The 15,450-nt window shown below is 42.0% G+C and overlaps 1 protein-coding gene across 1 annotated transcript in view; it reads right to left on the reverse strand.

Moving 5' to 3' along the window:
- Positions 1-15,450, reverse strand: part of LOC126176387 (zinc finger protein 569-like) — a 137,739-nt gene that overhangs the window by 121,832 nt on the left and 457 nt on the right. The window lies entirely within an intron of this gene.

The raw sequence follows: 15,450 nt of genomic DNA on the forward strand, positions 1-15,450 counted from the left end.
AGAATATCAGAGGTAGATGATCTCATTTCAGCGCTAGACTTGTGAAAGTCATAGCCATGGCACAGTAAAGCACTGAGACACTCACGGCCTGGTGGTGCTGGGTGACAAATGGAGGTGGGGGTAATTTCTGAGTTAACCTTCCAATTCCAGCATGTCTCCCACCCCAGCCCAACCATAACCCTAAGCAAACTCTAACACCTCACAACTGTGGCCACTGTTCAGCCCTTATCATCTCATCTGCATACCCCTCCAATCCTGAGACATCTGTTCTTTCCAAATACCTAACCTCCTGTCCAAAACCCAAATTCAGCTACACATTTGCAGCCATGTACATATATCATGAACTGGAAATACCCACCCAATTCCGAAACCACTACCAATACAGTGAGCACAGAAGTCTGTCTACAACAGTCTCATCTAAATCCCTAATGTATTTAAGGAATTCCTCACTTTCAGCATTGTCTATCAGTCCTTCACTGAGAAATATCACCAGAACTCCAAACCTTACATAGGACAAATCCCGAGCTATCCATGATCTGAAGACGGGCCTCTTGATCAACCTCCTCTCTGTGACCAGCAGATGACTACTGCAGTACATGGCCATAAGGAGAGTGTGGTAGAGACACACACCACCTCTTGGACACCTAAACACACAAAATTGTTCCTAATTACTCCATTCCTTCCATTTAGACTGCCATGCAGGAAATCCTGAAAACCCAAAGAAGCCATCCACAAGGGCTTACAAACTGCTTTCATAGAACTCATTAACACTTTTGATCCATGTCCTTCCCCACACCCCATTTTTTTCCACAATATACACAATGCAACCTTCCTCATCACCCCACACTAATAGGCTTTCCCATCAAACAATTCCCACTTGTCAACCCAGGTTGACCACCACCTTCAATCCATTGTACAGAGCTCCTGTCCTAAATAACAGCCATTAATAACTTCCTGGAATGTCTCTCACCACTTTCTCACTTGAAAACCTTGTTGTCATAATCACTGAAATATTATTTCACACAAACATCCTGGTCATATACATAGCTTCTTAGCCCTGGAACACTACCACTTTCTTTTCCAAACTAAAAGACACCTTCCTTGATGTCGACCTCCACCTCACTGAAGCCTACGCCAAAACAACAGTCAATATAAAACCAATCAATAAGCAACAATATCTACACTGCCTACAGCTGCCATCCCTTGCACATCAAATACTCCCTTCCCTACAGCTTACGCATTCAAAGAAAACTTACCTGTTCCAACACCAGCTCTTCCAACACCTAAAGAAAAAACTCATTACAAGCTTTCCTAACCACAGATTTTACACACAAATATCCTGGACCGTCTCCTCTCACCCTGTGATGAACACAGTTTCCACTTTTAAAAAAAGTCATGAAATGAGAGCCTCTAAATCTGATATTCTCCTCACACCACCCACTGCCGCCTTTAGCCGTCGCCCTGGTCTCTGCAATATGCTAGTCAAACTTTGTGATGTTCCAAAATCATTATCCCTAATCCAAGGTTCCTACCTGTGCAATTACCCCCACTGTAAAACCTGCCACATGTGCCTTCACACTACCCCCTACTCCAGCACCAGCACTGATAAATCCTAAAATATCAAAGGCAGAGTAACTTGTGCCTACTGCACAACATTTTATATAAACATGACCTCCCCCCTGAACTGGCTGGTGCACGGTCCCGAAGAACTGTGCCGAACATGTTCTACAGCATGACTCAAGAGATTTCAATGCTTGCTACATCACATGGGCTATTTGATCGGTTGGTTGGTTGGTTGAGTGGTTGGTTGATTGGTTGACTGCGGATTAAGGGACTAAAACGCAAGGTTATCAACTGATCCACGGGAAGTTCATCTGGAGCAGAATTAGTGATGTACGAATTTATGGAGAAGTGTACGCATCGGGCCGGTACGTAGAGCAGTTGAGGGGTCTCGCAAGGCCCATCCAATGGTGAGAAAAACCCCACCTCGCATCTGACCCCTGGCAACCTAGTAAAGCGAAAAGATGGTTACATAGCAAAGGATGTTTTCAGGTTGACAGATTCAGAACATTAAAACTAAGAAGACTAAAAATGTAATGGATGTCAGAAGGACCACTAGTAATAAAAGCAAGAGGAGAGAAATAGGTAAGATAGCAGGTGTCCCATCCATAGCCTTTTAATACCAGCTCTACTGTAGTCAAGATGTTAAAGAGCACTCACTATTCAACAGAGAGCTACCTCAAAAATAGAAAATAAGGTGTGGCAGAAAAGGAGAAAAAACTGCATCTAAAAGCAATTAAAACAGAGTAAGAGAGGTATGAAAGAGTAAGCTGGGTCCAGGAGATAGGGTTGGGGGTCTTCCAGATTCAGCATGCGGCTGGAGAAGTTCCAACCCATCACCTTGCCACTGCCTTTGAAGGTAATTTAAAATAAAAACCACTTTCATGGTGAAAATGGAGAACTAATTCAGCTGTCCATGAATTGTCTGCTAATATTTGAGATAAAGAATTTGGAAGGCCATGTTTAGTATGGAGTGCATTCCACCATGATATGGGCTACTGCCTGTAAGTCTCCAAAACAGTGTAGGGGTGGATCATTACACAAAATAAAACTGTGGGTTTTCAGAGTATGACCAATGTGGAGGTGACATAGAATGATGAATTCCTCCCAGCAGAAACAGAAGGAAGAGAGCCATGCAGCAGTAGTCTCCTTGACAGAGGGAAGTTTATTGGGTGTACAGTAGCCAATCAGATGTAATTTCGTCTCTGACTGAACAGAGGACACTTGCACCCGCAAATCTGCACCTAAAAATGGCGAAGGAAATTGGGGAAGGAGAAGGTCAAACAGCTGCCAGTTTATTCCATGGCATACCTAAATTATGTGGATCGCAGAAAAAGACAACTGTGCAGCAAAAAGATCACAAATAGCAAAGATCACAGTGTGATAAGAGTAATATTGGTCAATGGCCTGGTGATTGCTTATTGAATTGGTACATATTGAAATTCAGTCAAGGGAGCCCTGTTTAACAAAATGGAGTGCTCCGTCAATGGCTTTCAGCTGAGCTGTAAAAACTCTACACATTCCTGGCAGCGAATGGTGTTCCTGATGAGCAGACAATGTAAAATGAAATCCCATTATGTCTTATTCACAATTTTAGAACTATCACTGTAAAAGATGGTAGCATCCTAAAATTCCTGAAGAACTGAACATGGGGGCAACTGAGACTTTAGGATCTTGACGCACACTGGTCCTAATTTGTAACCTGGACACCAATCAAGAGGACGAGGGGAGGGGCGGGGATTTCTGCACGAAAAAATGGAGAGCATATTCCAGGAGGATAGGCCGAGATCCTGGTGGAGGGTGGCAAAGTGCACTGTAACTGGTAAACCCACTGGTATCAGGAGGCCAACACCCCTTGTATGCAAAAAGAACGGGATGGAGGGAGGGAGGGAGGGAGGGAGAGAGAGAGGGGTGGGGGGAGGGAGGGGGAGGGAGAGAGAGAGAGAGAGAGAGGGGGGGGGGGAGGGTGCACACGTTTTTGTTCGGTTTGGACCTTATGGGCACTCAACAGAGAGGTTATTAGTGCCCTTACCCTCATTAAAACTAATGAATGTGGAGATAATCTAAAATTGTTGCACACTCATGTGCTTGAAATGACCACACAGTCACTCTACCTCACAGGGGCTAAAACAACATAAAAAGAGGAAAAATAGCTATACTTGAAATTAAAACATACTTAAAACAACAAAGGAGCTAAAAGAAAATCACAAAGAAATGTCACTGGCTGACCACTTACAAAACAACTTGGGTGGGCCAGTCGCCCCACTAATACGTTAAAACTATCTCCCTAAAATCTTGGGAAAAATGTTGGACAATTCACGAAACTTTAAAACATGAACCACATTCATCTGAATTTTACTTAAAACAGAGGGCAGACCCGCCGGCAAATTTACCGTGACCTGCTACGCGGAAAATAACACACAGTCCAATAAAATGTGGTGCACAACAATCTCTACACCACAAGTAGCACACATTGGAGCATCTTCTTGCTGGACAAGAAGCCATGCAACATAGGGCTGTGACCTATGCGTACATGAGTAAGGAGGACCTTGTCGCATTGACATGGCTGGAAGTAGGTACATCACGGATGTGTTGTGGGCTTTACTACATGGAGCTTATTGTCTGTGACTTCCAGCCACTCGTCTTCCCATCAATGCCTGACTTTGCACCTCAGCAGCGAGGTTACAGCATGCAAGAGAATGACACACTGAAATAACTGAGTATCATGACATACATCCTTGGTTGCTAGATCTGGCCTTTCGTTCTCTGCAATACCCATGTGTCCTGGTACCCAGTAGAAAGACACCTCCTTCACCAGTCATTGTAGTTGGGGGAGGGCATCCTGGATATTCTGGACAACTTTATCTGCTGGGTACAAATGTTGGAGAGAGAGCACTAAGAAATTCAAGACAGACAAGAAATTTAGCACTGGAAGAACTTCTCATCTGTTCCAGGGCCCGCAAGATAGTATATAATTGGATCGTAGACAGTAAATTCTTGAGGCAGTTGAACATTGAGGACACAATCTGAGAAAACAACAGAGCAACCAATGGAGTCACCATGTTTAGACCCATCAATAGGTTGGATGATCAGGGAGTTGAATGGTGATTGCGTAGGAGACCTATAGTTGGTCCCATTAGAATTGAAGAGGGAAGATCCACAGTATATCAAGGAGACTACCTATGAGACTAATGCAGAAAGCACTGAAGGCCAGCACCATGGCACGATGATGGACTGGGTCTATCAATTTCAAAGCCAAAATGAGTTATAAACCTGGCAGACACAATACAGTCAGGATGAGACCAGGGCCTGGTAAATACAGAGAAGAATAGTACAATTTGCACCCCATGAGGCATGGGCATAGAGACAGAGAGTGATAAGCTTCTAAATCCCACTAGTCTTTAGTTGACAAATATTGGGCAGCCAAGTCAGATTTTTATCAAAAAGGAGGCCTAAAAACGGGACTGTTCAACAATTTCCATGTGCTAGGTAACCAAGCAGAGTTTTGGGACAGGATGGACACTGGCATGATGAGGAAAATGAGTGACTCACAATTTTGCAGGCGAGAAATGGAAACCATGGGAATGGGTCCATGCAGAGGTCTGTCAGAAGGCACCTTGGTGAAGGTGACCCAACAGAGGTCATTAGTCCATTAATAGCGATGAGGAAGATTGTGACACTTAGAACAGAGCCCTGTGAAATACCCTTCTCTTGGACCAGTGGAGAGCACAGTGAAGTACCAATTTGAACCTGGAATGACTGGTAGGATAAAAACTGATGACTAATACTAGGCAGGGAGCCTCAAAAGCTTCACTTACGGAGGTTAAGTAAAATATGATGGCACCAAGCAGCGTCGTACGACACAAGTAAAAAAAAAAAAAAAAAATACTACAATGAGGTTTTCGTATTTCGAGAAAGACTAGAGAACCCTGTATAATCTGTGTGAAATCATGCTTTCGAGCAGATTGCAGATCATTTTGCTGAGGCTAGTCATTCAGCAGCTTTCAAGAGATGGGTTTTTGCCTCGCTTAAGGACTGGAATGGCACCACTATCTCACCATCGCGGGGGGAAGACTCCCTTGAGCCCAGTGCACTTGAAGACCCTGAGCAGATGTAACCTCTGAGTAACATTCCGGTGTTGGATCATCTGATTATGAATTGAATAAGGGCCTGAGGCCGCACCATAAGGCAAGACAAAACAAGAGCCTGAAGCAGTTCCCAGGCAAAGATTCATTATATGATTCATCTTGTCAGTGTGTGTGTGTGTGTGTGTGTGTGTGTGTGTGTGTGTGTGTGCGCGCGCCGCCGGATAAAAAGAGGAAGCTAATGCTACCACAAACCAGGTCACAAGGTGTTCAGCAATAACCAACACATTGGTGCAAGGATCAAGAATGACTATGGAGCCTGGCCCACAGTTGGAATGAAGAGGCACACATTCCCAGGGAGAAGACATAGCACTCCCAGTATTCCTTCTTACTATGTTCGATTAGATAGTGAGACACAGCGCAAAGTTACTTAAAAGTGATACAGTTGGTCTGCAGAGAATGTCACCTGAAACGTTGCAGCACTCTTTGGCAATCCTGAACAGCTATTGCAAAGTCTTTGGTCCACCATGGTACCGGCAATAGAGGGGACCTGTAGAAATGAGAGCAGCATTTCCAGTGGGGTTGGGAGATTGTGTGGAGATGTCTCAAGCAATCCCATCGTAGCAATCTGACAGAGACGGGACAAAGGTAATGGCAGAAGCATACACCTGCCAGACAGCTCTTTGAGGCAACCAATGTGGTAGTTGGTCCATCTGACAGCAGCACGGAAGTGATGGGATCACCTGCAAGTGGTCACTGTTATAAAGATTGTCATGTAGTGACCAATGCAGTGAAGCTGCAAAACTGGGGGAAGAGATCATTAAATCAATAGCTGGAAAGGTGCCAAGTGCAGCACTGAAGTTGGTAGGAGTACCATCACTGAGGAGACATAGATCATGGCCAGTAAGAAACTTGTCAAGTACAAGCCCTCTACAAAGTGAAGTGTACTCCCCACAACGAGAGCAGCATGCACTGAAATCCCCTAGTAAGAGAAAAGAAGGGGAATGTCGTTCGAGTAAGGTGGCCAATCCAAAGTAAATAAGTGGCCTGCCTGGAGGCATGTAAACACTGTAAATGGGGATCACTGAGGTCAATTGCAATCACACCACTGTCACTTCCAATGTGGGAATCCACTCACTGACCATATTTGTGCAAACCAATGTACAGCACACCTCCAGATGTCGTCTCAGAGCAAGCACAATTCCAACAGAATGCCCAATAACCACTGAGCATTGGAGAATGGTCATTAGTAAAGTGTGTTTCTTGTAGAGAAACAGAAATTGCAGAAGAGGAGGAAAGAAGATGTTACAGTTCTGGTAGGTGACTGTAATCTCCATTACAGTTCAACTGAATGATCATGTTACAGGCATCCAGGTTAGGTGTGAAGGTGCCAGGAGGACAGGTCACATCCCAGGACCATTGCCTGTCACCAATGGGGTGGAACCACATCAGTGAGCATTAGTTCAGAAACCAAGAGCATCAAGGATCTGGTGCCTCGGGGTCATGAGTGTAGTCTTGCCCCGTTTCCTTTTCATGGATTTCTGGGGAAAGAGGTCCCAAGAGGAAGCCCTGTCACTAGTACAAACTGGAAGACCTGCATGTCCGGTTAGGTGCAGGGAATGGTTCCCGAAGATGATGATGTAGAAACCACAAGAGAGGAGAGAAATGGGAGAACTTATTTCGAAAAAACTGAGGCTGTGACTTTTGCGTAATTGGATGTCGTATTAACAGGATGTAGGTGTTCACATGTTTTACGTACCCTAGTATACAGCAAGTGCTGAACACATTTATATTCCTGTATTTTCTTTTTTTTTCTTGAAGGCTGAGAAAATCAGTGAATGTGGAGAATGTTGTTTGGTGAAATTGACATTGAAGATAGCGCAGGACTTCTTTGTGGACTGATCATCCGCAGTCACCACATTTTTGGTCCACCATGCAGTAGCATTACATATGACCAAAGTGTAAGCATTAGAAACAAATCACGGGCAGTAGGACATAAGGTTTCATGCCACACCTGTTATCAGACTAACTTTTTCTGGAAGGACATTTCCTTCAAAGACTAAGATATGGACACCTGTATCTATTATATTATCCTTGGGACATTTTTGGACATATCGGACAAAACCACTTGCTTCACCACCCAAGATTGGTCTCTAGCTCTGTTTGTAGCATAAGGCCCAGTGGAAGATCGTTCCTTGGACCATATTCAAAGTTTTGTATGGAGCACTGGTTACTGGTATGTTGCCCAGTGCTTTCACATGCCCAAAGAGCAGTAGATCATGTAGCAGGCGAGGCTTTAATCAATAGTGATCCATAGTGTAATTTTCTTAATTACTCAACTTCTTGAAATTTATTTTCAATATGCTCTGCAAAAAATAATAGCTTTGTCGCAGTAAAAATGTCCCCATAAGTTTGAGTACATATTAAATATTGAATAAATTGTTTTTCTCCCAGAAAGCTGGTTTGTTGTCTTCCCATGGGGTAGCCATGGTAGGGAAAGCAGTAGAGTTGTATCTATCCACACTGCAGTTTCAGTTGTTGTCTAAAGATATGGCCAGATCAGAACAGCCATTGTCCTAAGGTAATTTAGTATGCTTCATGTGTGAAATATCCACCCTGATGTCACCCTATATTAATCACGGGGTCTTCTCATGGGTGCCACCCAGCCACATTTAATGTGGAAAATGTCCATCCTGATGCCACCTATACCGATCATGGTGTCTTCTCATGGGTGCCACCCAGCTGCAGTAACAGCCTTTTGACATGATGGCTTTTGCAAGGGGTCCTGATGCTCCAGCAAAACAGACATCCACTCCTTGGCATGCATAGGGAGCTAGGGGCTCAGGCATCAGCAGTGTGATCCCTGTGTTGTCAGGGGCTCAACTAAGAGGGTACATAATGGACCCTAACACACAGGATCAGCCACCATGTTCCCTTTGAAGTGCAAATAAGAGCCATCACAGGTAGTGAATGCGACGATCTTCTCTAATGCATACTGTAGGTGCTACTCAAGGTGTTCCTCCCCAGCCGGTCCACAATACAGGAAACAGTCTAACCATGAAGGGAACCACAAATTACTTAAGCCAAAAGGTGTTGAGTGAAAGAATACTCAAAGAAAGGAGGGCAGTACCTAGGGATTAGTCAGGTCGACATCAAAGGCTGTCGTCATGAGAAAGAGAACAAGAGAAGGGAGGATAGTCAGAAATGAGAGACTGTAGTACAAGAAAAACAGGGGGAGGGGGTGGGCTACTCCATCCTTGCATCCTGACTTTGTCCTGGATTCAATCTCAATTAACAACTTTACATCTATACTCTGTGAACAATTGTGAAGTGCCAGGCAGAGGGCATATCCCATGATAACGGTTATTAGGGCTTTTTCCCATTCCATTCACACATGGGGCATGGGAAAAGTAATTGTTTAAATGCCTCTGTGCATGCTGTAACTACCATATTCTTATCCTTACGATCTCTCTGGGAGCGATAATTAGGGGATTCATCATTTACAGCCGCTTCTTGGAACTTTGTTCGTAGACTTCGTTTGGATAATTTCCATCTATCTTCAAAAGTCTGAATGTTCAATTCTTTCAACATCTCAGTGACACGACCCCTCCCCCCCTTTCTCATGTTTCACTGTACTTCAGACTATATTTTTTCTTTTTCCCCGTCATTCTTAATTACGCTATTCACTGCTCTTCTCCCTAACCTACCTTTAATTCCCACTTTGTCATTATCATATCTGGACTGAAGGCAGCACAATGCTTACCATTGTACCATTTACCGTATGAGATCACCCTCTGAAGTGCCCCCCCTCGCACCTTTGTTTACCCTCATTTTCACTATAGGAGGGTCCATCTCATCCTGGGTTTTGACTGGCCTGCCCTTCTTCTTTAACCTTCCCCAGCCCTATCCTTCTTTCCTTCCTGAGAAAGGAACAATTAGTTCCTTGAGTTTGGAAGTGATCCAGCACTTTTACAGACTTTCACGAGCATCCATGAGTTGTTGAATTCCTGATGGAAATTACTGCTGAGCAATTCTGTTTCAAAATGTATTACTTATCGAATGTTAATTTATTTTCACCTAATCGTGTTTTTTTATTAATACCTAAAACCATACAAAAACTGAAAGAAATATCTGAACACTGTATTTTCTCTGTATCGTTTGTTACTGCGCTATCTTAACAGGTAAAGTATGACTTTTATTTATTCTTGTCGTCTTCAGTCTGAAGACATGTATGATGCAGCTGTCCACACTAGTCTACCCTTTGCAAGCCTCTTCACCTACAATATAATAACTGCAACCTACAGTGATTTGTATCTCCTTATGGTAGTCAAGCCTTGGTCTCTGTTTACAATTTTTAACCCCGACACTTCTCTCCAGTAGCAAATTGACAGCTCCTTGATGCCTCTGGATGTGTCCCATGAAAGTAATTCCTTACTTTAGCCAAGTTGAGCCACAACTGTCTTTTGTTTTAGTATCCCCTCGTTAATTATCAGATTCAGCCATCGAATCTCCAGCACTCACCAGTAGCACCAATTTCTAAAGCTCTTAATTCTCTTCTTGTTTGGACTGTTTATCATCCACATCTAACTTCCCTGCAACTCTATACTTCAGACAAATGCCTTCAGGAAAGTCTTTCTAACATTTACATTTATATTCTCACTATTGGCAGTCTCTATTTCGTATCCTCTCTACTTTGACCACCTTCAATTATTTTGCTGCCCAAATAATAAAATTAATCAACTACTTTTAGTGTTAGTGTTATCTTTTTACTGGGCCTAGTCTCTTTACCCATTTCATTGACAGTTGCCTACATTCTTTTATCTCTCAAAGCTGCCCACTCATCTTCTATTGTATTCTTATCCCCTGTTTCAGTCAGTTGTTGCTTAATACTCTCTTGGAACTTTTAGTGAGTTCTGCCTCTTTCAATTTATCAACACCCCATCTTAATTTACTACATTTTTTCAATTTTAATCTGAAACTCAATAACAAATTATGTTCAGATGCCACGTCCACACCTGAAAATGTTTAGAAATCTCTGTACTATCATTATGTAATATATGTGAAATCTTCCAGTGTCTCCAAGTCTATGTTACATATAAAACCTTCTTCCATGATTCTTAAAACATGTACTAGCAATGATTGAACCATGCACTGTGAAAAATTCTAGAACATGACTTTCCCTTCAATTACTTCCTCCAGTCCAGGTTCTCCAACGACTTTACCTGGTTTTTGCAGCTGATTTCTTTGATTATAAAATCTTCTGAGTCAACATACTGTAGTGATTCGAGAATTTCCACGTAAATTCTGGAACCACTCGACCTTCTGCCACCTCGAACATGCGATGTGTTAAAGATAAGTGTGAGAGAGATCCTATTTATTGCACAACACATGCCTGTGTGTGCAGGATGGATTTTGGTCATGGGAGGACAGGAACTGCATCACACGAGCAACGCCGACAAGGTTTGCCGCTTGCGCCATAGAACCTGTATGCAAAGTACAAGCAGTAATTATGTGTTATTTCTTGGTGGTCAAATAATTGTAATTCTTACAGACAATTGAAACATGATTTGTCTAGAGACTCTTACTTAATCTTGGTGTAAGACTTGCTACAAGTAAGACCTGTCTTTGAATTTCTGGTGGTTATTAAACTCACCACTGTTGTTGTTGTCTTCAGTCCTGAGACTGGTTTGATGCAGCTCTCCATGCTACTCTATCCTGTGCGAGCTTCTTCATCTCCCAGTACTTACTGCAACCTACATCCTTCTGAATCTGCTTAGTGTATTCATCTCTTGGTCTCCCCCTACGATTTTTACCCTCCACACTGCCCTCCAATGCTAAATTTGTTATCCCTTGATGCCTCAGAACATGTCCTACCAACTGGTCCCTTCTTCTTGTCAAGTTGTGCCACAAACTCCTCTTCTCCCCAATTCTATTCAATACCTCCTCATTAGTTATGTGATCTATCCATCTAATCTTCAGCATTCTTCTGTAGCACCACATTTCGAAAGCTTCTATTCTCTTCTTGTCCAAACTATTTATCGTCCATGTTTCACTTCCATACATGGCTACACTCCATACAAATACTTTCAGAAACAACTTCCTGGCACTTAAATCTATACTCGATGTTAACAAATTTCTCTTCTTCAGAAATTCTTTCCTTGCCATTGCCACTCTACATTTTATATCCTCTCTATTTATACCATCATCAGTTATTTTGCTCCCCAAATAGCAGAACTCATTTACTACCTTAAGTGTCTCATTTCCTAATCTAATTCCCTCAGCATCACCCGACTTAATTCGACTACATTCCATGATCCTCGTTTTGCTTCTGTTGATGTTCATCTTATATCCTCCTTTCAAGACACTGTCCATTCCTTTCAACTGCTCTTCCAAGTCCTTTGCTGTCTCTGACAGAATTGGTTAATGACACAGTTGACTTGCAAGAGTTTGTATGCTTGTGCGAAACTTGTGGCAATGAAAATATACTGAACTGAAAGTATTATGAGGGTACAGAGTTATTTCAAGAGAGAGAGAGAGTCCTTTTTTTTAAATTCCTCTAACCAGCATTATTTCTTTGGAGAAGAAGTTGTGGAGACAGACGCAGCCACATATCTACAGAATAGGATCCGCTAAATGTTTCAAGTAAGTCAACTGTAGTTAGAGATGTGTGAAGTTTGCAATCCAGTTTTGCACAGCTTCTCTTGTGGCCGAAACTGTTAGAATATTCTTTTTAAAACTTCTCCAATGCTTGACGTTTTGATCCCTCTGCTGGGATCTTCAGGATTCCACTTGTGTGTTGACCACTTCTCTTCTTTTTCCTACAGTGAAATTCCAGTTCTCCATGTAATTAAATTTGCTTCCCCCCTAGCTATCTGGATAATTTATCTTATCCCATCATCCATTGTTTCAATGTCTTCACCATCTGTGGAGCTAGTAGGCATATAAACATGCAATACTGTGGTGGATATTGGCTCTGTGTATATCATGGATACTATAGTGTGTTCACTACACTGCTCACAGTGCTTTACCTGTATTCATGTTTTCTTATTCATTATTACATCTCCTATAGCATTTCCGCTATTTGACTTTGCATTTATGACAATATACTCAGCCAAACATAGTTTCTATTCTTTGTGTCAATGCACTTCACTAATTCCCACTATATCTAATCTCAATCCAGCCATTTCTCTTCTTGAATTCTCTAACATACTCACTTCTTTCTTTATTCGTGTGAGAAGTACACTAAAATGAACACATCTATGATACATACAATGAAAACTATACAGTATTCTCCCAGAATTGGGCAACTTTGATAGCATTGGGTGCCGCAGATGTTAAGTCCTTCATGCTACAGCTGGTTGAGCATGAGTTACATTTGAAGGGATGCTGGGTTGTCTGCAATTCACTGCATTCACACAGTGTTGTGTTGGCAGTTGGAAGTTCCACTTAAGGAGACTGTCCCTCGATCTTGCGACTTTGGTCCACAGTCTGTTCGAGGACTTCCAGATGACCCACTTCTGCATGTGTACAGGCGGCAAGGATTCTTGTGGTATCATCCAGTTTGACAGATGTTGGCATCTTTCCTTCCACTTGGTGAGTCAGGTTGCCACGGCTGATTCTTCTAAGGGCTGTGAAGTTGTTAGGAAACTCTTCCTGGACTTCAGTCTTGGCTTGGCAGGTTGATGTCCGAAGAGTGGATGTGAGCACCTACTTACTTGATTAAGTGCTGTGACATTCCATATTCCCCACAGAAGACAAGTTTTGTTTTTCTTGTGTGGTCTCTGCTTGGAGATCCAAATGGGTGAGTATTTTAGCTCTGCAATATTTTACTATTGAGGAGACCATCATCATTAAGACATAAATAGTTTCCCTTTGCTTTCACCCACTCGCAGTAGGCCTCCCCTAAGGAAGAAAGGCCATTTTTTTGTCCTGTTACGTTGAAATTACACATTGTCATCCTATAGTGCCACTTGCTGTCATTTATCAGCTTCTGTAGGTTTTTGTATAGGAACTCTACCTCTTTAGCAGAGTACAAGCACACTAAAGCATATACTTTAAATGATTTGGGTCTATGTTTATTTTGAACACATCTTTCTATACGGTCTGAGATACCTTCAATATGTGTGACACTGCTTTTAATTTTCTAATACAACCCACAGCTACATTTTCTCCAGTTCTAGAACTGATTTTAATATAATTAATCTCAGTTTTTTTTCTGACCACCTAATTATTTTTATATTCCCGCATTTGATCTTATATAAGTCAACTGACAATTCTACTAACCCATCTTCAGATACTTACTGCAATTGTTACTAAACAAAAAGTCCTCAGAAAAATTGGGTTTTTATGGTAAATGACAGTGTCTACGCAGCCAAATTTTATGCAGCAAGCTGGTAATGCCCCATGATCTTACACATCCACTGCCCAGGTTCCTTTAGTTTGTTACTTCCCATGTTATCAACACTGGACATGGTTGTCTCACTGGGAATTCCGCGATCGTTCATTAGATAAAATATGGCGTTTCAGTCTTCGATCGCTATTCTTTATTTTCAATTACCGGTTTCGGGCTAGCTGCCCATCTTCAGATCATGTGTTGTAGTTACAGAGTAACTTGTTCGTACAGAACACACAGTTCACTATCATTTTACTTCATTTATGACAGTGAACTGTGTGTTCTGTACGAACAAGTTACTCTGTAACTACAACACATGATCTGAAGATGGGCAGCTAGCACGAAACCGGTAATTGAAAATAAAGAATAGCGATCGAAGACTGAAACTTCCTATGTTCTTTCACCTGAGTTGGACGGCTGATCTCCCAGAACTTTACACATTGCAGCAGGGCCTAAAACAACCCAATCCATACTACAGTAATCTGACAGGGCCCCTTAAAGTTTGGCAAGGCAAGAGAACAGGGCTAAAGATCAGCAGAGCTCTAAGCAGAGTAACTTCTGCAACCTTGCAGTGTATATGTCAATTAATAACTGCATCCTTAAAGGAAAATGGCAAACTGATGTGTTAGATCTACACAGTGACATAAAGATCACATCAATGAAAGGAACAAATCAAACTAAAATTAAAATGAAGTAGGGCCTAGGCCTACTTCAAGGGCCATGCACTGCCAATATAAAATGCAGAAGTTTGACTTAACAATATGATTGACTATCTATTACATATATAGAGTACTCTGAACGGTCTGACAATCACTTAAAAAGTATGATCACACTGTAATATGGCACAAAAAATACCAGTGGAGTTGAGACAGAATTCTTGAAAACTTTTATAGGATCCACGAGGTTTGGGTAAAAGATGATCATAGACTGGAGATTACGCTGAGGAGACAGAAGATTATGCTGACAGGGAATGTAGTAAAGTGCACCAATTTGTTGCATACATTGCTAATGTTAGGTAGGCTATATATTTGAGAATGAACCACACGAGTTTTGGTTAACTGGTAGGATGCTGGTACATTATATTTAAATACGAAAGAGCAGGATTTTAATTTGCATACTGCACAAAAGTGTTGTTTGGATATGCAAGGAACGGAAAAATGTCTATTACTCTGCCAATGTTCATGTTTAGGCTTGTCTAATACGCTGTAGAGGGTGACATAAATGTTGAACTTGGTGGAACTCAAAGAAATACAGATAATATCTCGTGAGAACTCACCAGGGAAACGGCATATTTTTTGTGCAAAACCTACGAATAAGAGTCAGTGTCCTACATACTTCTCCTACTAGTATCGTGTGGACAAGTAAGAATTGATACAAGAGGATTCTTTCTTAATGGAATTGGAAGAAATAGCA

The sequence above is a fragment of the Schistocerca cancellata genome, chromosome 3 (assembly GCF_023864275.1).
Source record: "Schistocerca cancellata isolate TAMUIC-IGC-003103 chromosome 3, iqSchCanc2.1, whole genome shotgun sequence".
Taxonomy (NCBI): Eukaryota; Metazoa; Arthropoda; class Insecta; order Orthoptera; family Acrididae; genus Schistocerca; species Schistocerca cancellata.